General features: G+C 31.8%; 2 protein-coding genes and 1 pseudogene across 2 annotated transcripts in view; 2 read left to right on the top strand and 1 right to left on the bottom strand.

Moving 5' to 3' along the window:
• Nucleotides 1-14,213, top strand: part of LOC133188587 (uncharacterized) — a 39,003-nt pseudogene extending 24,790 nt beyond the window's left edge.
• The window catches only part of LOC133188585 (3'-5' exoribonuclease 1-like), a 291,755-nt gene that overhangs the window by 152,375 nt on the left and 115,540 nt on the right, over nt 1-23,840 (bottom strand). The window lies entirely within an intron of this gene.
• The window catches only part of LOC133188582 (uncharacterized), a 294,465-nt gene that overhangs the window by 192,423 nt on the left and 78,202 nt on the right, over nt 1-23,840 (top strand). The gene's annotated exons all lie outside the window — the stretch shown is intronic.

Below are 23,840 nucleotides of genomic sequence, written 5' to 3'. Positions count from 1 at the left end.
GTTGATGTTCCCCTTGCATTATCTGTCAGGAGAAAACAGAAAAAGAAATATGTTGAAATTCCATATTAAAGCCTTATCAGGGACGTAATATCACTTTAATCTGATCTGAATTCAATAATGGATATATTAATGATATAACAGGTAAACGTAAATGTTTTACATGGTGACGGATCCATACTTTAGAAAAAAAAAAAGAAAAAAAAGAGTGGTATCAAAGTACCTAATAATTTAATAATTATGAGTATTTTTTAGTTTCAGTTTTCTGGATAAATTGCCATAAAACAAAGCTTTATTCAATAAGGTTTAAACTTACTTTGAATGTGGAAGTAGACCTTCCTGTTGTAATAGGACATCTTGATGGAGTACTGTCCTTTCCTAATTCTCAAAGAATCATTCTTCTCTATAACAAACATTGGGGTTTCACCATCATCATCAATTTGTTGTGAGAAGACGGCTTTTACATTCGAAGCCATGACTGCTTTTAGATGCGCTGTATTTGAACTTTGTTATATATATATATGTTTATACTCGGTCTAATTACCCTTTCAATAATAAATTTTGGTTGAAAAGTTCAAAATACAGTAAACAACTATTGTCTTGTAAAGAAGTAAACAGCTAAAGTCTTGCAAATTTTGTGACTAGATTTTGATTACTCAGCATATGATATATACATTTTGGTTGAAAAGTTCAAAATATAGCAAACAACTTTTATCTTGTAAAGAAGTAAACAACTATAGTCTTGCAAATTTGTGACTCTTGATTTTGATTACTTAACATATGTAAGGAAGTGTGTTGTAAATTTCCCTGTTGTTCGTGACGTTTGTCTCTATTTCTTTGATTAAGTATTATGCAAACGTGAACCATTTCCTTACTTTGCATGGACTAACTAAGGCAGAGTTCATAGGTTGCTGAAATTTTATGCTAATGTCAGACTTCGAACTTTTTATATTTATGAATTACAACTGATAAAAATTTGATATGATAGATATTTTTACACAATCAAGTTTTTAATGTATGTAATAACTTCTCGACCATTGACTCGTCCTTGAAAACGCAGTACTGTCTTTTTAAGTTATAACTCCGGATGATAAACATTATTCAGTATTACAATTACAATTGAATCTTTAATTAAAGCTAAATATAATGATAATTGAAAGATTGTAAATTTAGAACTTTGAGCGTTTATTCTATTAATAAAAGAATCAAACAAAGCATATAAGGTCTAAATCGTAAAAATTAAATGGAAATGAGCACACACATACGCAGTTTTTAAAAAGTCTTTTTTAAATTGAAACAATAAAATCGGGCTCGAAATTCATTATTCGAAGAAACGCGCGGAAGAAAATGGTGACCATGATCAAGTCCATGAAGTTCACACTCACAGAAATCCTAATCGACATATTTATGATATTGTTTGTACATGTGCAAGCAAAACTGCTGGATTCCGTTTGTGATTTTAGCGGTAGATGCGTGTGGGATGGTGGTGGGTGGTACAGGGGGTGCATTGATGACACCCCCTTTCTTTCGTTTGACCGCTTTGACAGTGATGGAATTTTGGACCTCCGGTGTACACATAGTGTTCAAGTTGTTTCTATTGAAATTACAACATTAAGTTGCAGGGACATGGATCAACATGTCATTACAAACAACGATATTACATTTTATTTGGGAGAGTCCAAAACCGAATGTGTAAGCAATTTATTATGTTCTTCTGAAATGAATGATAGGGGGGGGGGGGGGGGCATGTAGCATTTCTTTGTGGTAACTAATACATGTAGACATGATAGAGTTTGATTAATTTCTGAACAACAATTTTGCAGCATGTCTCTTCCTCCTCGACTGAGACCTCCCGCCCCATCGATATCCAGAGCACCAGCATCAGTGAGGTAAACAAATGAATAATCGGTTTCTTTGTGTAAGAAATAAACATGATATAAATAAAGTTAGACTAATTTTTGAATTACAATTTTTGCAGCAGGCCTCCGAATCTGACACCGTCCGTCCTACCACACCGCTGACTAGGGGCACAGGGAATAGTAAGGTAAAGAAAATGAATAGATCATTTCTTTGAGTATCTGATAAACATGGTAAAGTTAGACTAATTTCTGAATTACAATTTTTGCAGCATGCCTCCAAATCTGACACGGTCCGTCCCACCACACCGCTGACTAGGGGCACAGGGAATAGTAAGGTAAAGAAAATGAATAGATCATTTCTTTGAGTAACTAATAAACATGGTAAAGTTAGACCAATTTCTGAATTACAATTTTTGCAGCATGCCTCCAAATCTGACACCGCCCGTCCCACCACACCGCTGACTAGGGGCACAGGGAATAGTAAGGTAAAGAAAATGAATAGATCATTTCTTTGAGTAACTAATAAACATGGTAAAGTTAGACTAATTTCTGAATTACAATTTTTGCAGCATGCCTCCAAATCTGACACGGTCCGTCCCACCACACCGCTGACTAGGGGCACGGGGAATAGCAAGGTAAAGAAAATGAATAGATCATTTCTTTGAGTAACTAATAAACATGGTAAAGTTAGACTAATTTCTGAATTACAATTTTTGCAGCAGGCCTCCAAATCTGACACCGTCCGTCCCACCACACCGATGACTAGGGGTACAGGGAATAGTAAGGTAAAGAAAATGAATAGATCATTTCTTTGAGTAACTAATAAACATGGTAAAGTTATGATACTACAGTTTAATTTTATTAAAATTGTAATTTTTATTATTTTACACATCTTGCACATAAATTGAAGATTTCTACAGAAGCATCAGCCAGCTCAACTAAAGGAATTGTAGACCCATTGTCTACACCTACTGTAAGTCTATGTTAAGTATTGTTTAGGTAATGGATATGCTTTGTTATAAACCCCCCCCCCCCCAATAATAATAATTTAAATTCTTTAGAGTAAAGAACAAGTGGTACAAACTATTTATATGCTTCAAAGTTAGTGAACAGTAGATTGAAAATATCCCTCTGTAAGGAGATTTATCACTTTGTAGTTGGATGGATTAGACAGTGGTGAGACGCACATGCATGAGATGAGCACCTTCATGACCATTGTATTAAGTAAGTATTATTCAAGAAAATATTAGTCTATAGTTACTATACATATTGAAAAATATTTTTAAATTGATTTGAAAGATACATGTTGTATAAAAATGTATTAATATTAACTCATTTACATCATCAATAGCATGGTAAGAAAACATAGTATAGCTTCACTGTCATCCCACAGTGTGTGCTTTCATGCCTTATTGTAGAAACTTGCTTAGCTATTGTAGTATGCATGATCTCTATGTTTCTGTAATGTCTTGTTATTCATTCTTAATTTTCATTGTAGTTGGATCATTATTCTCATCAACTTTAACAATTATTTTCATCTTTGCGAAATTTTGCTGTTTCATACAAAACAGAAAAAAAAATGCAGGGCAGAATAGGAATGAAAGAGACAGTTTTGAAAGTTTCAGACTCAGAAACAGAATTTTTAATTTTGAAGAAGAACCTGATGCTACAAGTCAATATTACTCTTCTTTCTTCTAAGTATTACAACCACAAATTTCTCTTTTTGTAGGTATCGCAGGAGTTCTTATTTACATACATAGGCAAACCAACATTATCATAAGGAATCATTTATGAAATATATGTAATATCTGTGAAAATTTACAAAAAAACCTCTCAGTTCTTTAAGAAATTATATGTGGAATTATCTTCTAAAAAATGTAGAAAAACCAATAAGTCTCTAATTACCCCACGCAGAGTTCTACCGCAAAGAAACAGAAGAGCACCTGTTCGATATGGTTTTGATTAATTTAGTTAATGTTTGGATTTATTTTCAGACATTTTACTCATTTAAGATGCATATCACAGTGATAAATTAATAGCACTGCTAAAAAGTTCACTAGAATGTTAACTTGGTTATCACTTGATCATATCAGTAAGCAATAATGAACAGTGATTTACTTAGTAATGGCATTGCTTGTTTACATTTGTGCCTAGATTTTCAGCTTCAAGCTTAATAAGCTTAAGTATAATTCATTGTCCTTGCAATATTTTCTATCATTAATGATCTTTTTTAATTGTATGCTCTATATTTCATAAAGCAATAACCTTGCACGCTTATATCACAATTGGTGATTAGATTTATTAATCCTTATGTATGCTAAAAAAGTTCATAACTGCTACATTCAAATATATATTGTTTCTTAGTCATTTTCTCAATATATTCATGCAACTTCAGATCTTTTTCAATTATAGTCAATAATTTACGCACAATTAATATTTTGATAAACACTACTCTGTAAGAATACTTTTTATTAAATGTCACAATTCTAATTAATAATCATTTTATGTAAATATTTGATTTTCTTTTACTGATCTGTGTGGAATGTTTATCTAGTGCCAATCAATACACAATAATCATTTTATGTAAATATTTGATTTTCTTTTACTGATCTGTGTGAAATGTTTATCTAGTGCCAATCAATACACAATAATCATTTTATGTAAATATTTTGATTTTCTTTTACTGATCTGTGCCAAATACTTTATCAATTCCAATTAATAATCATTTTATGTAAATATTTGATTTTCTTTTACTGATCTCTGCAAAAATTTTTATTCAATTTTAATCAATAATCAGTAATCATTTTATGTAAATATTTGATTTTACTTTGATTTGTCTCAGATGGCTATCAATAATCAATTGATGTAAGTATTGATTTTTTTTTTATGGAATATTCTAATTTTTTACTGATTTGTATTCATTTTTATTCTCAGTTTCATTTCAATCAATAATCATTTGATGTAATTGTTATGATTTATTTGATTTGTTAAGGTATTTATACATTATACAAAGTTATTATAAGTTATTTTTTATTTCATGCTGGGTTTCATGTTCAAATAAATTTAAAAAAAAAAAAAACATGACTTTTTTCTTTTTCTTTTTTAATTATTTAATCTCAAAGATATCAAAAAGGTAAAAATATTTCACATGGTGGTTCATCAGTTCTTTGATTATTTCATTAGTGAGGTTATCAAGTAAGAGGAAGATGTTGTGTTAAATGTTGAGTTAAAGGGTCATTGACTGCTAAGTCAATGATGACATTTTTTCATTGCTTGTAGAAGTAATGATTTTGAGTAATAATTTTACAGAAAATATGCAAATTGGATCGTTGAACTTGCTATTGCTGAAATATAAATATAAATAAATAGGTGTTTTATGTTTGCACCGAAGACATTATTTGTTCCTGAAGCAGTTTGGCGTGAGATAATGTGCGTGTTATCTATCTTTAAATTTCATTTCACCATCTGATGAAACACTTAATGTGTACTATTTGTTGAGTGGAGTATAAATTATTATAATGAGCGTCTTGTTATGAAAGATGGTGAGTTATCTTGTCACTTGGAGTTATCTCTCCTTAACCGTCATTGGCTTAGTGAGTGTCGATGCAAAGAAAGATTAGAAAAGTATGCTTATAAGTTTAAGGAATTAATACATATTTACAAGAATAATGCTTTTATTGAATGATTTTTTAATTGGTTTAATTCTTCTTTGTTAGTCATTGGTATAGATATTATGAATTTAGCATTTCCATCGGTAAACTTTCTGTGAACCCAAGGTAAAAATTTTAATTGCTATCAGTGGGTGGAGTTTTCTGTAAGCATTTTGTATAAAAAGCAAACTTTTTTATCATAGGTAGAGTTTACTATAAGTTTTTAGTGGTACATATATAAGTAAATATATCCCGAAATATTTAAACACAAGCCTTCGCTGCCTTTAGTGTCTGTAGGAGAATTCATTTGTTTTTGTTTTTGGGATTAATATACTTTGAATAAAAGTGGAAGGAAGATGGCACAATACCAGGGGAGTTATGATATTAATCTTGTTGTTTGTCCGTATGATGAGACACACGTTATTAGGAAAGAAAGACTAACCCGTCACATTATTAAGTGTGGAAGGAACAACAGCTCTACAAGCAAACATTTCACCCCTTGCGAGTATAACTTTACACACAAGATTAAAAGAGGTGAATGTATTGAACATTATAACAAATGCATGGACAAACAAAATCATGAGAACTGGTTGGAAAATGGGAAATATTGTGTCAGAAAGGGTAACACTTCTCTTCCAAAGTATGAAGATTTGACATTAGAGGGGGAGAATTGGGACGATGAACTGGAGCCATTTATTTCAGAGAAATACTGTGCATCAGTTCCGGAGATAAAAAAACAAAAATAATGTGTGCTTGGATTATACATGTATTTTTATAATGGGAATATATTTTCATATATATTTTTCATTTCTTGTTTTTTTTAAAATGATTTTTGCAGTCACTTTTAATAACTTACCGTAGCAAATCTGCTAATGAGATAAAGATCATCTTATACCTTCTGTAAGAACATATAGTAATGTTTTCAAGCCTTAATACTAAATGGGTGGAATTCTTTTTATTTAATTTACACATATGCTAGATCTGTAAGATCGTATAGTAAACTCAATCAAGCCTTTTGCTTATTATCATATTGGGTGGAGTCAGATCTTGAGCCGTCTGTAATAACACGCTATCAAACCTTATTATCAAATGGGTGGAGTCATTTGGATGATGTAGCCACTGAGCCTTTGACTTAATTTACATGTTTGGCAGACTTATAAAGTACAGTAGGCAGGGCTAGTCACTAAGCCTTCTGATTTAAACCTTATTATCAAATGGGTGGAGTCATTTGGATGATGTAGCCTCTGAGCCCTTGACTTAATTTACATGTTTGGCAGACTTATAAAGTACAGTAGGCAGGGCTAGTCTCTAAGCCTTCTGATTTAATTTGCATATTTGGTAGACTTATATAGTACAGTGATTGGAATTGATGTGTGCTAGTATCATCCTACCTCTACTACTCTAAATTACTATGTCGATGTCATAACAATGAAAAAATCCTTGAACAACAACCCCCGTCCTACCGATTTGAAAATTACATATAAAAGAGCTATCAAAAACTTAAGTGCTGACGCGTGGTTCTGAGGCCGGGGCAATACGCATGGGGGGGGGGGGGTACCATATTATGTGAATTAATCATCTGTACTAGGATGACTTTGGCGTGGTGGTAGCCCCGCCCCTCTCCCCAAAGAAATGGAGTTTTCGAGTTTGGTTAGACATTTTTGTTTTGTGTGAAAATAAATAATCTTTACCTGGTCATCTAGAAAATGAATAATCTATCATTCACGAAGTCACATGAAAATAAATAATCTGACTCGAAAAAAAAAATTGCATTTCCCCCCAAAAAAACGAATCAAATGTTTGTCCCCTATAAATTGTATTATTTTGCTTTGATGTCCTGTAACATCATTGATGTTTAAAAAACATGAGAGTTCCTGAACTTCCAAACTATCTTTAAATTTTCGTGCTGTACACGCGCTTTTTGCAAAGCTATCTTCATTTAGTTCACTCTTAATATTATATATGTACTCTCTACCCCTTCCCAAATATGCCAGTATATTCAAGATTGCTTACACCTGCCTCCTACATGTATCCCTTTTCGTCCCATCAATTTGCCAATACATGTACATGTATATACACCAATACTTGTACATTTATATATATACTAAAACATTTGCAATTGAAAACAATCTTTTTTGGATTATTTCTCTTGTCAAAGAATTTTAGTATGAAGATCCCGATGTTTAACCTATTTTTTAAAGCACCATATAGTGAAGTATCAGCATATAATGTTAAAGTATTAGCATATAATGACAAACTATCAACATATAATGTTGAAGTATCAGCATATAATGTTGAAGTATCAGCATATAATGACAAAGTATCAGCATGTAATGACAAACTATCAGCATATAATGTTAAAGTATCAGCATATAATGTTAAAGTATCAGCATATAATGACAAACTATCAGCATATAATGACAAACTATCAGCATATAATGTTGAAGTATCAGCATATAATGTTGAAGTATCAGCATATAATGTTAAAGTATCAGCATATAATGACAAAGTATCAGCATATAATGTTAAAGTATCAGCATATAATGAATGTTCTCCACATAAGGCAGCTGCGGCGTTCCATATGTTGGAATGGAAAAGGGGAGTGGTGTTGATGGCTTTTTCATTGCCAAAAATCCAATTTTGACAACTTTATATGGGACGTTCCAATTTTCTTTCTAATACTGATTCATGTATCTTTAAAAATTTTAATGTAACTTCATAGACAATGCGGAAAATGATTGAAGAAATCGTTAGGACATTTTTACATAAAAAATGATAAATTTGATACGAGCACATTTTTAAAAGAAGTACTACTTTGTCTCGTCTGTATGGATGAATCAAGCTTCATTACTTGTCTGATGAAATCGTTTGTAATAAAATTATATTTTCCTTTAAATTATTATACTCCTTCCAGCTATCAAAGATACATTACGATGAATTGAAATAAAAGTTCAAAATTGTTTTCTGGAACATAAGGCAGGTTAAAGTAAATAGTTTCCGGTTCAGAGAATTTACAGATTTCTTTTAACGTATAACGTTATAAATCAGTAACGCCGTGATGACGTTATCACGTCAAAATTTGTAATTTCTAAAGAAAACTCCCCATTTTTCGAGACCTCTGACGGAAAAACGGTTTGTGATAATTAAAAAAAATAAAACGATTTTGAAAGGACACATCGTAGGCATGTTTGTAAAAAAGTGAAATCAAATTTGGAGACAGGGCCGCTCTGTTATACTTAACGTACCCAGTTCTTTCCTAAAAGATGATATATAGATTATATACCTTAATGCTATCATAAAAAAGATACGGAGATCCTGTTTTCGCGAAGTCTTGTTTTAACGCGCTATCGGTCATATTGACCGATGCGGTAGAGAAGGGGTTAATAGATGTAGGAAACAGAATAATCGAGTACACAAGATGGGTAAAGAAGACATGTCCTTCCAAAGCAGTCTTAGTTTATTCAAGTGAATACATACTATGCTTGAAAATTTAAATGTTTTACTGTAATTCGTTTTTGACTTGCATATTAAAATTCTACTCATTTGGGTACAAAATATATGTATATTTGTAACAATAGATTATGTTTCTGTATACATGTATAAACGATGCATTCTAACTTGCATTAAACTTCAAATAGCAAGGCTCTGGTAAAGCCTTTTCTTTTGGTCCTGTTAATTAAACTGCTCGATGACAATATTGATACATTGAATATCTTTTGGACTCTTCATGACTGATGAATATATATATTGAAATTGGCTAGCCAATGCATATGACGTAATAATATTGCATTAATATATCCATATTCTAAATTTAAATATACTTTTTTCATGTCTTTAAATATATTTAAAAAAACAACCTCGGATGCAAAATGAACAGATATATAATGACAGAAATATTTTTGAAGATTAAAACACGTTTTAGACAAAGGGTTGGGCTCATTTTTTTTTTTTTTTTTTTTTTTTTTTTTTTTTTTTTGCTAAAGGTACTTATTTACACCATTTTTCTGCAGAATGCAAGAACATTACAGTTTTACAAAGTCTGTTTTCAAATACCTGGAAACTAACGGAAACTTTGTCACATTAAATGAGAGTAAATGTTTCTACACCAGTGGGAGACCAGACTTTTTGGAATTTTTTATAGAATATCAATGGAAATTTTCTGTCTCTGAAAATTTATGATCTGGTATTAATTTTTTTTCTAAATTTATAGAAGATATTCAAAACTACAAAACCTCAAAAATGCAAAACTTTACACATAATTTGATGGGGGAAAAAATCAGAGGATTTTCATAAAAAAAAAGGCTGTAACACCTCAACATAATCTGCAGAATAAATCTTTAAAGAAAAAAATCGATCAACTTGAGAACATTTTACAGGATTCGTAGGAGGATCATACTATGGTCATAAAGGGTCGGCAGTAGATCCCCTTTGCTTACCGAAGGATCCAGAGTGGGGGATGTACATGGATGGAAACGATGGTAATAGGGCTTATGTCTATGGAGCAGAGTATGAGATGTATGACTTCAAAGGCCATTTGGCGTCCCCTGTGCTGTTTGTCTTGATAATAATAGATCTGTTGTGAAAATATTTTCAGGTGAGAAAATTTTTTGGATGTAATCTGAAATAGTATGTATATTTAACTCGATTTTCCGCGTGGAACAGTGGTTAGATCGTCAACTTTAATGTCACAAAGTAATGAGTAGATCCTTACTTCGTGGTTTTTAATCCGCTGAATGACATGGAGACTGGTCCTTTGGATGATACCGTACAAACAAAGGTCTCCTTTCACAGTGGCTGCAACCCTCCACCAGCAAGTGGTTGCGTCTCAATATGAGTAAAACTGGCTTGAAGGGACATTAAACTGCAAACAAACAAACTTATACAATTAATCTCAACATATTTTTTCCCAATAGCATTACCATGATCACAGATTATATCGACTAATGAAGATTGTGTACAGTATATACTGACTTGTCAACAAATACGAAATCTATCGTACTTACTCGCATTCCCTTTAATCATGTAGAATTTTTAACCCGATTCCGGTTCGTGGATAGTTTTTATTCGCTTTGAAATTATTGTTGAAAGAGAAGTTATTGAAATGATTTCAACATATGAGGATATTTTCTTATTAGAATAGTTACAGGTGGATGGAATGCCTCCTTATATTTTATTCAAACCAAAATTTGTTTATCTGTCATAATCGTTTAAGATAAAAATGTTTCTCAATTACACGTTAATAATTAGTGCTGGTAAAGAAATCTGTTAAATTGCTAATAGACGCTTTAAAAAAATACGTGCCTTTGATTTGACACGTCTAATAGCAATAATATCCGTGAAGATTTCTTCTTTGAATACATTTCTGTTTCCAATGGCTTGTCAAACAAACTTCACCTGTTGAGACTAAGTTGAGTTTGAGCATATATATTCTGTCCGTGTTAATTATACGAGCACTTAACTTGCAATACATCCTTAATTTAATCTCAATCTACGTCAGCTTTGTTGGTAAGTGAAATTTTGATTCAAATATGGGATAAAAATTGTATCAAAATTTCCTTGTCTCGGAACGGTCAATACCGTGCATGCCGTTAGATAATTAAAAGAAACCATACAATGTCATGTACAAAAGGAGAGAGAAAATTAAGATCTCGTATAGACTTTATCGAGTTGAAAGTCATATCCTTAATCAAAATACCGGATTTACATTATTTTCTGCATACCTTGTATACTTTGAAACTACACGTTCCCATCAACTTTGTTTTCTACTTTTTATGGTATATTTGCGTATTACGAGTACAGTGGGTTTTTTTTATTCTGCTGATAATTTGTTTTATCCCTGACTACTGTACAGTACCAACCAGACCCAACCTGACACAAAGCAGTCCCAGAGCAGTCCCGGGGACTGCTTTCTGGGACTGCTCTGGGACTGCTAAAGCAGTCCCAGAGCAGTCCCACAGCGGTCCCAGAGCAGTCCCAGCAGTCCCAGTGGGCGGGGTTAATTAATTTAATGGGCGGAGCTTACTCAGAAATGAGATTACCAATAAACAATGTAACTATAAAAGGCAATTGAAATTGATGATCCATTTCTTTCTGAGCAGTATCAATTCTGATGCGACAGTCATTTTTGAACAGTTAAGAAAATCACACTACGCGTATAGAAACAAATAATAAATATTGAACAAAAAAGACGTTCACACCTACTAATAACATGAATATTTAAACACAGTTTTGTGGTATATTAATTTTTCACCAAAATAAATCGATTTCTAAGTTACTGTGATTGATATTGGTTTCCATATTTATTTATTTTTTTTTTTATAGAAAATTAAACTTGAGTTTTTTTATTTTCTATCAAAACTAGCTGTAAATAGGCCTTATAATTATAGAGCAAGGCCAATTTCCATACTATACTCTGAATGCAGTTTTCTTAAGTACTGGAGCTTTTGAAAAATTCTTTGTGTATTGTATTTCAGTCACGATTATTTTCACTGACTTGCCAATTTAATTATCGTTAGATTATCTATGTAACAGAAAACAATAATACTTTTATTATATAAACGTTTGAGTGTACATGTGTAAATCACGAGAATGGAACCCTCAGAATATGTTCAAAATTAATTAATCCCGAAATAAATTTATACACATTTATTGAAACGAAATTTTTTTTGCAGTACATAGATTGAAATTAGTGTCATTGTTGACCAGCATGTTCAGTGATGTGTAACACTGATACCAAAAAAACATGCATTGACTTTCTGCTAATCATGCCCGAAGGCGATTGAAACCTCAGGTGTTGACACCATTTTATACATTTGTATTGCTTTTTATTAATCGGCCAGGAAAACACAAACAAAACAAATAAGAAATAAGTCACAATTCCCAATATTTTAAAATGTTTATAAATTTACTCTTTTAATAACTTGTTTATAAATCAAAAACAAATTCATAATTAAATCCCCCAATAATTGTTCACAAATATAATTGTTTAAAGGACTGAAGAATGGTAGAATAATTTTATTTCATGGTCATTTAATAAATTATTAGGTTTTATTTGAGGGCGGTAAAAAATAGCATGGAATGCTCTTTTTTAGCATGCATATGGTTTTAGCTTTTCAATTTAAAAAAAAATCCAGTACAGTACGTCCCTCTCAATGTCTTATTGTAATGACAAGTTTGTTTGTTTTTTTGTTTGTTTGTTTTTTTAAATAGTGCTAATGCAATCTTTGAGTACATTCCGTAACTTGACAGCATCAATTAATTAAATAGGCCTCGATATTTTTTTTTTCAAACATCTGTATTAAAGTTTTCATTAGCATTAATTAATTAAATAGGCCTAGATATATTTTTTTTTCAAACAGCTGTATTAAAGTTTAATTTAAAGGCTAAAAGTCATCTCCTGACTTCCCTTTTAACTACTTTCATTTTTTAAAATTAATTCTAGACTACAATTGTGTAAATTTACAGCCCCTGAAGACATTTAGTAATTACATGTATATCTATCTCTACTTATTAAAATGTTGTAAAAAATCCTTGTTTTTTTTTTTTTTTTTTTTATTCTTTATCTTAAACACCTCTCTGCTGAAAGTAAACAAAACAACAACAGGGAGCCTGCAAATTCAGAATACACAAGGGGCGGAGCTATCATGTCACTCAGAACCTTTTTCATGCATGAGTGAACAAAGCAGTCCCAGAAAGCAGTCCTAGGGACTGCTGGGACTGCTGGGTCTGCTTTCTAGAGTAGTCCCAGAGCAGTCCCACAGCAATCCCAGAGCAGTCCCACAGCGGTCCCAGAGCAGTCCCACAGCAGTCCCAGAGCGGTCCCAAAGCAGTCCCGGGGACTGCTTTCTGGGACTGCTTAGGTGTCAGGTTGGGTCTGGTTGGTACTGTATGACCACTATTTTAACAACATTGATAATTGTGTTAATTATTTCCTATTATGTACTCACAGAACTTAATTTTAGTTCTTTTAAAAAATGATGACGGAGAAAGAAGTTTGTATAAATCAATTCCATCTGCTTAAACATGTTAAATCTTGACAGGAGATGAGAAATATTAATTTTAGCTATTTTTACACCTCACCTTATTTACTGTAAGTCGTTTTAATTCCACGGTGTTAAAATTTTACGATTTCTCAAGAAGTACCAATCGCGATGATTTGAATTTCACTCTGCGAGAAATAAATTTAAATTAAATTTTCCTATAAGCATTCTTGATGGGATTAATTTCGCGGAATGATGAACATAGTGAAATTAAAACAATCGTGATTATTTGCCAGTCTACAGTATATGTTTTACGTATTGCAAATGTGTACCTGCTTGACACTACATTGTTAGTTTTTACTTTTTTAACTTTATTAAATGATACACTTCTGGCTTTTTATTGGTATATTTGACATGATACTTGTTTGATATTTAAAATAATGTGATTTAATTTTAGCAAGGAAAACCTGCTATAAAGGTTGGACACTCGAGTATCGGGGCTACCTAATTGCTGGGTACCATGGCGATGAGGCTGGTACAACATACAAGTGTGTGGATCAGAATCCAGACACTTTGCACGCCTGCCATGCCAATAAAAATGGCTACCTATTTTTTTTTTTTTTTTTTTTTTTTTTTTTTTTTGTAGAAGGTCGATGTGGTTCGTTGAAATGTCCACCATATGTTGAGGGAAGAGAACTAGTGTGCGCTGTCTGTTCTAAAAAGTAAAGAATAAAGTTATTATTATAAAGTATATTCCTGACATTTTTTTCCCCATTGATATCGTTCGTCATTTGAAAATCATAGAAATATATATATATATATATATATATATATATATATATATATATATATATATATATATATATATATATATATATATATATATATATATATACATATATATATATATATATATATATATATATATATATATATATATATATATATATATATATATATATATATATATATATATATATATATATATATATATATATTCAATGAATTTGCGTAAAAAATTAAATGTCACCTAATATTAATTGAAATAAAAAGAAACGAAAGATTTCGATCGGTGTGTTATATCATAGTTTAGACATATTGTTAAGGATAAGAATATTACAACTGACATCACTACATGTATAAAATCTATCATACATTGAACTCTTTGATATTTCGACTTATGCTCGGTGATAAAGGACTCTTGGAAAATAGTTCTGTGACCTTGAAACTATGTATATATGCTGCTGGATTATTGGAAATATACTAGTCCTATAATACATTATTGAGCAGATTTATACAGTCAAGTAGATTTAGAATTTTATTTAATCTGATGATTTTCTGCACATTGAACTTGGCCATATATGTCATATTCTATTCTCCACTATGCATGTATATTACATTGAAAAATGCATTTTTCTAGAATATGTTTTTTACAATGTCATTTTTGACTCATTGTGATGAAATATAACACAGTATGATGTAGGATTCATTGCAGATTCTTTAAAACAATTCAAAACAATAATATTTTATCCTTAGGCGTTGTGGTGATATTATACATCAAATGCAAATCAAAAATCTACGACTCTAATTTCCTCAGAAATCCTAGTAACTTGGTTACACATTTTTCTTGATGATTTAATAACTTCAAAATTTTCAATGATAGGTAAATTATTTTGTTTATAATTTTAAGACTTTGAATTTGAACACTTCCGGATTTTGGGCAAAAATTGACCTTTAAATAATAAGTTTTTATTTTAAAAATTAATGAATCGTACATGTATATTGTAAAAATGCAAATAAGACTAGCTCATGGTCATATATTGTAAACATTTAAATCACTCGATTTCTATGTAAAGTTTTCAGTCCAGTACTCTGTTGATATTTCTTTCGTAAGATCACAGTCTTGATCACAAGATACTCGCCAACATGAGGTATTATCCTCAGTGAGATTGCTTTATTCTTTTTCCTCCAATACTGCATTATTTCGTTCTCAGAGTAAAATGATTTTAGATAATCATAGTTGTTCATTTATACATTTACATCTGAAGTTTCTTTTTGCTCTACTGATTACAGAAGTAAAATACGGTTAACAAATTAATGTCCATTCATACACTGGCATAAAAAAAGACACATAATTTGGAGAAACAATGCAGCACACAACAAATTCAATCGAAATTCATTTTTTTAATATTCGGATGTAACCTGTCGACAGAGATATTTAATCCTCCATCGCACTAGATCCCACTTAATTTCAGTTTTCCGGTTTATATTTCTTTCAATTTTCATTGTTTAATTGGACTTCTCAGCATAAGTACTGATCCTTATCATCAAATTTCATTTCCATAAGTCGGAATATATGATAGAAACAATGCTTTCACTTATTTATTATTTGTATTTACCTTCTTTTTAGTATTTATTCATATGCATTTACCTGAATTGGTAATGGATTAGTAGACTTTTTAAACTTTGTGGAAGCACTCTGATTATGTAAAGTGATTTAAAAAGAATAGCAAAAAATATGTTTGAGGTATCCAGGCTAGTAAGAAAAAAGGCAAGGGAATCCAACGTGTCAAATTGGCAATATTTTAATATAATATCTGTTAAATCGATTGATTTCGATGAAAATTTGCGCACCAAAAACAGGGAAAATACCGATATTTCATTTATCTTCGTTTTAAAAATATAATGTACTTGTACTACTCTAGGTAAGACTGATAGAAATATCTTTTTTTATCCAGAAAAAGATTGAAAAATTAATCTTCAATGCAATATTCATATCAGGCGTTGTTTGGTCAACGATGCATTTGGTTTGTATCTATTTGAATACTGATTGATGCAGATAAGAATCTTTCTGTTCGAAAATAACATGTAACTAGCGATCCGTTCTTATATTCCGTTTCATATACTTACACACGATGACAAAATAGTCATCCATTTAACCACATTTATAACAGAAATAAAAAAGGTTGCACATTTCCTATATATTGTTAATGTTTGAGCAATACACAAATTTTCATCATCTAAGATTTTTGTCAAACATTGAACTAAGAATGAAGGAACACACAGCCATTTCACCCGATGGAGACGGGTATGCGGATATCTTAGCTGTTGCAGAAAAAAAAATTGCCACATACTGTGATAGGAAAAAAATCTAAGTGGATGTAAATACTGGTATTTCTGAGACAAGCGCGCCCCTAATTTTCTAAATACACTCTATTCCTTCGGATTATAATACATTTACTTTTTTCTGTGATTGACGAATTTTTACGTTTACAGCGTAAAAAATTAAATGTCATGTAACAATCGCTGAAATATATAGATTGTAAATATATATTCTGGTTTAGGTGCAGCACATCTTTGTTCAATCTTGATGAAGATATTTTAATTTGGCATTATATACATTCCTCCAGATATTCCCAGATTGTTTCATGGAATTAGAACAGGAGTTGATTTCGATCTCCAGTGATGGTAAATATATTTTAAAGCACTTTTTTTTAATTCTAAATTTAATTTAAAAATTGAGAACAACAAATTACCATCTCCAAGTCGAAACGGGCAAATGGAATTGTACATAAAGATATGAACGACGTTGTAATTTGTGAGATAGTAAAAAAGATAGGACATGAATACCACTTATAATAATATTTTAGATTGTAATCCTTTAGGATATTTGGGGGAAATTCTTAAAACCAGAAATTTCGCTGTAGGCCAAATATTATGAAGGTTTGTGAAATTATGTGCTCAAACGGTGATGAAATTTTTTAAAAAGCTGTTACATTACTAGTCAACACTGCTAAAATTAATTGCTTGGTGCATTCTGCCTCTACTTAGACTTGACATACACTTCTTGCTAGACCCATTATATGAATTATTATCAGTATTATTTTTTTGTTGAATCTCATTTACCATTTACATGTTTTGAGAGAATGAACTGAACTTAACTGAACGATAGTATTTTCAAGTATATAAACGAAGTTTTCATACATATGACACAAAACAAGAAATAAATAAATATCATATCCAGAAAAATGATACAACTGACAATGTTTTGAACAAAAAATCTCTAAAAAAAGAAAATAATCGAATCTTTCAATAACCAAAATTACACGGTAAAAGGTGCTGGTACTTTGAAATCATTAAAAGGCTTTTTGAAATTACGCTTGATTACAGAATGTGCAGAAAAACGTTCAATTAGATTTAACGTCTGCAAACAGGTTTGGGAACCAGTATTTAATCAATTTATCATATACATACCTCATTCGACATAATGTATTATAATTTAACAATGTTATTTTTGGATATGCAATGCCGAATTAACAGATGCAATACTACGAAATAAACATAAATTTTGCGTAGGAAATAAGCTTCATACTTTATTTCATCTTGAAAATATACCAAAAAAAAAACATCAACATATTTGGGTATATATTTTGGGGAAGTATTTTGCTGAAATCTCTACGCCAACAATTTACAAAGTACATGTACGTGATGCATGACAGTAACAGAGGCGTGCCCTCTGATTAGAGATTAGGGAATTAGCTTATCTCGCTCATTTAGAAGGAAAAACGTAGAATTAATGTTACACTAAATTATGCTATTGATTAAGGTGAATTTTAAAATGTTGTTTATTGCGTATATGAATAACATGCTTAGGAAATTTTATACCGTAATAACTTTCACAGGATATTAAAGCTTATCATGCAGTCTACAGCATACACCATCATACTCTAAGTACAGAAGAAGGAAGAATGGAAAGAAACAGATAATTTGATTTTAAAAACAGCAGTACATCTACCACCAGCAAGTTAACAACAAATTCTAGGGGGCTGACATAAGATCGCGTGATCGGTTCGATGGGTTTCAATGACTGACCATTCTCATTTCTGTAGCTATATATTCATATTAAAATGCATTATTTACCTACCGATAACGTTAACTGCAGACACCACATAAGCTTTCTTCTCATTAATTTCTCTTATTACGTATTAATAGAATTCTTAGTAGAAAAAAAAAGTAGGATTTTTATCACTAAATTAAAATTTTCTTTTGTTTCCTGACACCTGAAGAAAAATGCAATCTCGATCGAGAGAGAGAGAGAGAGAGAGAGAGAGAGATTTGAGTTGGGTATATTGTAATTATCTAGTGGGAAAGAAGTGAAACGGTTATTTTTCAGACAATTAGCCAATTACATATACATGTATATGAGAATATAATATATAATAGAATATATAATACGTAATGGCAACAAATTCATTCCCCAAAATTTACCTCAACTTCTATCAAATTCCTTTTTAAGAGGTATTTGCTCCTCACTAAGCTACAATCTTTTCACGAATCACGATGAGAAAATTATAAACCAGGATGATACACGTATCTGAAATATGTAAATCATGTTTTTGATAACATCAGTACATGGAAAAAAATTGAATTGAAAAAAATAAAATGTTATGAATTTAATCATTACAGTTGATAAAAAACTGAATGATGCTTGAATATGTTTCATGTTCCGATGACTTCCCCCCTTAATGTATCTAAAAATCTAAATAATTATTTGATGCAGACAGAATGTCTTAACATTTTTTGATATCAAAATAAAGCTTTTTTAATCTCCAGAATACCTTTTTAGACATAAATAAAAATATCGCTGACATGATATGAATGGACAATTTGTGAAGAGTCATTTTGCTCCAAAACATTTCAAATTGTCTTACTCTCCTATTGGACATCTTCAGTGACTGTCTAAGCACAATTAGCAGAGTAAAGTATTAATATTTAACACATAATATTTTTTTTTCAGTTACCAGATATCCTTTGAATGATAACACAGCCTCCTTGAGTCAAGACTGTAACTAGCATACGTTTAATGTAACCTTACTGAATAGGGCATTTCACAAATGATGTCAATCATTTAAAAAAATTAATATACAATATATTTTTAACTCCAACCAGGGAATTTCAACTTTAATGGCAGCAAAATGTAATAAAAGAAAAAATAAGGTTTTTGTTTGTTTGTTTATATGTTGTTTAACGTCCCTCTCGAGAATTTTTCACTCATATGGAGACGCCACCACTTGCCGGTGGAGAGCTGCAAATTTTGTCCTATACTCGGCACTTACGGCCATTGAGCAGTGAGGGATCTTTTTCGTGCCAGCACCTACTGCGACACGGGACCTCAGTTTATACGGTCTCATCCGAAGGACCGGTCTCCACGTCCCACAGCGGGATTCGAACCCGCGACGTAAGGATCAACTCCTTACTCCGCGACTCTAGAGCAGCTCTAACCACTGCGCCACACGGGCGACCCTAAAAATAAGGTAAGTGAACTCCAAACTTTTTTAATCACTTTTTTGGGTAATTTTTCAGGCAAATCATTTCCTTACTAATTAAAAAACATTGATATTTTTATTTTTGAGAATGTATGTTTAGCTTAAAGTGGGTGTGGCCGGTCGGCAGGGGATGCTCACTCCTCCAAGGCACGTGATCCAACCTCTTAATTTTGAGGCCCGTGTTTGCTCTGCTCCAAATTTTTATCGTTTCATTAGACTTTCGAGATTAAATACTGTTCGTTATCTTCATATTTCTTTGAAGAAAAAGAATTGAATCTGAATCATTGAATGTTCTTTACTTTTCTGTTAAATTTTCTTCTTTTTAGAGAATGGACCAAATTCCTCGCTTATCAGAAATCGTGTATGTTGGTATGTGTCGTGAGATAGGAACACCGACAGATGTTACCATCAGAAGGGATGTGAAGGATATGGAGGACATGTTACAGCAACCTTTACATACTAGTAAACACAGATGTAGTGGAAGAATAATGCTTAGCGGTAGTCAGAGGGAGGGATTCAGGTTTAAGACATCTGACATGGATTATATGCTGTATTATTGTGCTCTAACAGTAATAAACAATATATCTGAGATTAGGGTTTGTAGTTCAGCTGAACATAATTTTGTTCTCATGGATGACACTGATACACCACCTAGATTTGTTAGGCTACAGCTTCTTATAAAGGCGTCTGATACTATTTTAACATTGGCAATTGTTCCATTCAATGACAGAGGTTATATATCAAGTCATTTATGGAGAGAGTTTCTTGAACAATTTTCTATTGGTTCGCCTTACCGAAATATTACTGTTCATGGACCTTGTTCCACTGGTTACCTGAGAAGTTCTGATACTCCGGTTGATACAGCACCTTGTTTTGTCTGCAATTTTTGGCCCAGAATTACAAGACACTGGATGGAAAGATGCCTTAGTCACGCGTGGCCTCCTATTAGCGTGCTTAATAACATTCTGAATAATGGATTTCACTGTGTGCCTATTGGCAGTAAATGTACAACAACTAAACATGAATTAGAGTGGAGATTATCATTTTCCCTTGCTGAACAAAAACTAGTCTATACTATGAATCATACTCAATTTGTATGTTATGGAATTTTGAAAATATTTCTCGAGGAAGTAATCAATAATAATGTGGAAGAACCATTATTGTGTTCTTACTTCTTGAAGACTACAGTGTTCTTGTTAATACAAGTTGGACATGTGAGATGGCGACCTAACAATCTACTGGAATGCTTTTGGAACTGTTTCAAATATCTCATTCTCTGTGTGTATCGTGGAAAATTCCCCAATTTTTTTATTCCACAGAACAATATGTTTCTATACAAGATTGTTGGAGTAGCACGCGAATCCCTGTTAGAACAACTAAATCAACATTACAAAATAGGCGTAGCCTGTCTCCTCCATAGCCCCACACTCAGATCTATCCTTGAATCAGCTCTCAGCCGTCCATCATTAGTGATCCCCTCTACTGAAAAACTTTATTCCAATATTGAATGTATATGTGGCGAAATATGCATTGTATCTGAATTACACAATCTTTCCGCTATTCATTTGAGAAATTGCTTTTTATATTTAAATTCTTTACACATATTGATATATTCGTCACTGTCGTCATTCCATTCTTTAACATTACAGCACTGCACAGCTGATTTTCTTGTTCTTGCAACCTTCATGATTGTAAACAGTAATTCAAATTCCAAACATAAACATGTTTACTTTTTAGACAGAAAACTTTGCAACATGTTGAAATTGTCTTCACGTATAGGAAGCATCTCACATTCCCTGTATTTAGCAATGTATTGCTACAAAAGAAGATAAATTGAAGCACTTCGTGTAAGTAATCTGACCAAAAAAAGACTATCAAAGCAGAATATTATGTATTATGATACTTTAGACAGACAGTACAGTAAATATACAAAATATCTGTCTTTGTCTAGAAAAATGAAAAATCACTGGGTAGTGGATACCAAGGTATATTATATGGTACACTATATAGAAGAATTATCGTTAAATCAAGGAGAGGAAAAAATAAGGAGTAAAGATGCTTCATATTTTCCATTTGTATTAGTAGATTTGCTATCAGTGTTATCACACTACAGACTTGGTAACAAATTTCAGTATGTACGGTCATTGGAGGACTTTCAAACTATGCTACTTTATGACGATGGGAGATATGTACCTTTGTGCCACAGAGCCAAATCCTGGTATATGCTTGGGATCTGTCAGCAAACAGTGGAAGACTTACATGGGGCTTTAGACTCTTATCAAGAGTCACTTAGGCTGAGACCAAATGAATTCCTGGAGAAAGCTACAAAAGCTAGAATAAACAATATACAGGAACTATTGATGTGAAATATACAAATCCCCTATCAGCATTTCAGTGTGTTCTATATCACTAGGGGATAAAAACAATGCAGAAAGTTGAGTAGTTATATACACGTGAAACGTGGATTCCTGTAATCGCTGCATTTTTGCTTTATATCACATAAGGCATTTAGAGAGCAAAAAAGAACAAGGTAAACTATTTGCATAAATGAATTAAAAAAACATGTATCTATGTATTTTAACATGTTGATGAACTTGCCAAAATGAAAATAAATGAACTTGTAAACCATATTGTTGCTTTGTGACACTCTTGGTTTGTGTAATCTTTTCTACATGTAATTGGAGGAAAAGGTCAAAGTTCACAATTTTTATGATTGTTAATATTCCACAAGAGAATACATAAACTGTCGTCGCCCGCGTGGCGCAGTGGTTAGAGCGTCTGCTTTAGAGTCGCGAAGTATAAGGAGTTAATCCTTACGTCGCGGGTTCGAATCCCACTGTGGGACGTGGAGACCGGTCTTTCGGATGAGACCGTATAAACCGAGGTCCCGTGTCGCAGTAGGTGCTGGCACGAAAAAGATCCCTCACTGCTCAATGGCCGTAAGTGCCGAGTATAGGATAAAATTTGCAGCTCTCCACCGGCAAGTGGTGGCGTCTCCATATGAGTGAAAAATTCTCGAGAGGGACGTTAAACAACATACAAACAAACATAAACTGTCAAAACTGTTTTACAATATCATATTGTAATTTCTATATATTTCAATCATATGATGAATATTCTTTTACAACATTCATTTATTGAGTATTGGAAATTATATAAATTTTGATTTTTTTTTTTTTGGAAATTTATTTGCGTGCATTCTTGCATTTACTTATTGTAAGCGGAAATAGAATTGTGTTTTAACAAGATGAAAGATTTTCCGAGATCAACAAATATTGTACAATTATTGCTGGTTTTTGAGGTCAATACGATGATTTAGACACCCGAGGAGTACAATATTCACCGAACCCGAAGAATATTTACTTATTCATAGAAAAAGAGATGTGCTTTGCGTAAATATTGACACAATAGTGATTTTAACACATTAGTGCATCCATATAAAATATTAGTAAATACATATAAAATATTGCACATATAAAGAAAAGAAAAATGATCTCATGTCTTTTACATACTTTCTACGATGCACTAACGAACTTTGCTTTACATTTGTGCATTTTAAGGTTCTGTAGTTGATGTTCAAATCTAAAGAGTAACAGAATGGCAGAAATACTGAATCCAGCTCTGTGTCATCCTCCAACTAGCATTATTATATTCTGTCAAATCATACTATAGTGGAAATTCTCATCGGTGTAGAATTACATTTAAATCTATCATCTCCGTGTCTCACTTTTAAGGATAAATGTGTAGGATGATTCCAGATGTTCACCGTTATTTTTAAAATAATCAAATGTCTGTTTGTAACATAGGTTTACATGTAAATATTTAAATATATATGTACATTGTTCGTGAATCGTGCATTGTTATATCATCATTGAAACAGTTGAAAGGTAGGATTTGTGAAATTGATAAATCATACCAATCTTAAAGAATAAACTTATTTAAGATAAAGATAATTTATCATAGAAAATTCATTCTTAGAGCTTTCAATAATAGACTTCAAAACGAATTAGATGTTATCCCTATAAAATA

Source organism: Saccostrea echinata, unplaced genomic scaffold (assembly GCF_033153115.1).
Source record: "Saccostrea echinata isolate AGI-Se365-2 ecotype Australia unplaced genomic scaffold, CSIRO_AGI_Sech_v1 ptg000016l, whole genome shotgun sequence".
Lineage (NCBI taxonomy): Eukaryota > Metazoa > Mollusca > Bivalvia > Ostreida > Ostreidae > Saccostrea > Saccostrea echinata.
Note: the sequence above shows the minus strand (reverse complement) of the source record. Positions and strands in the feature narration are given on the sequence as shown.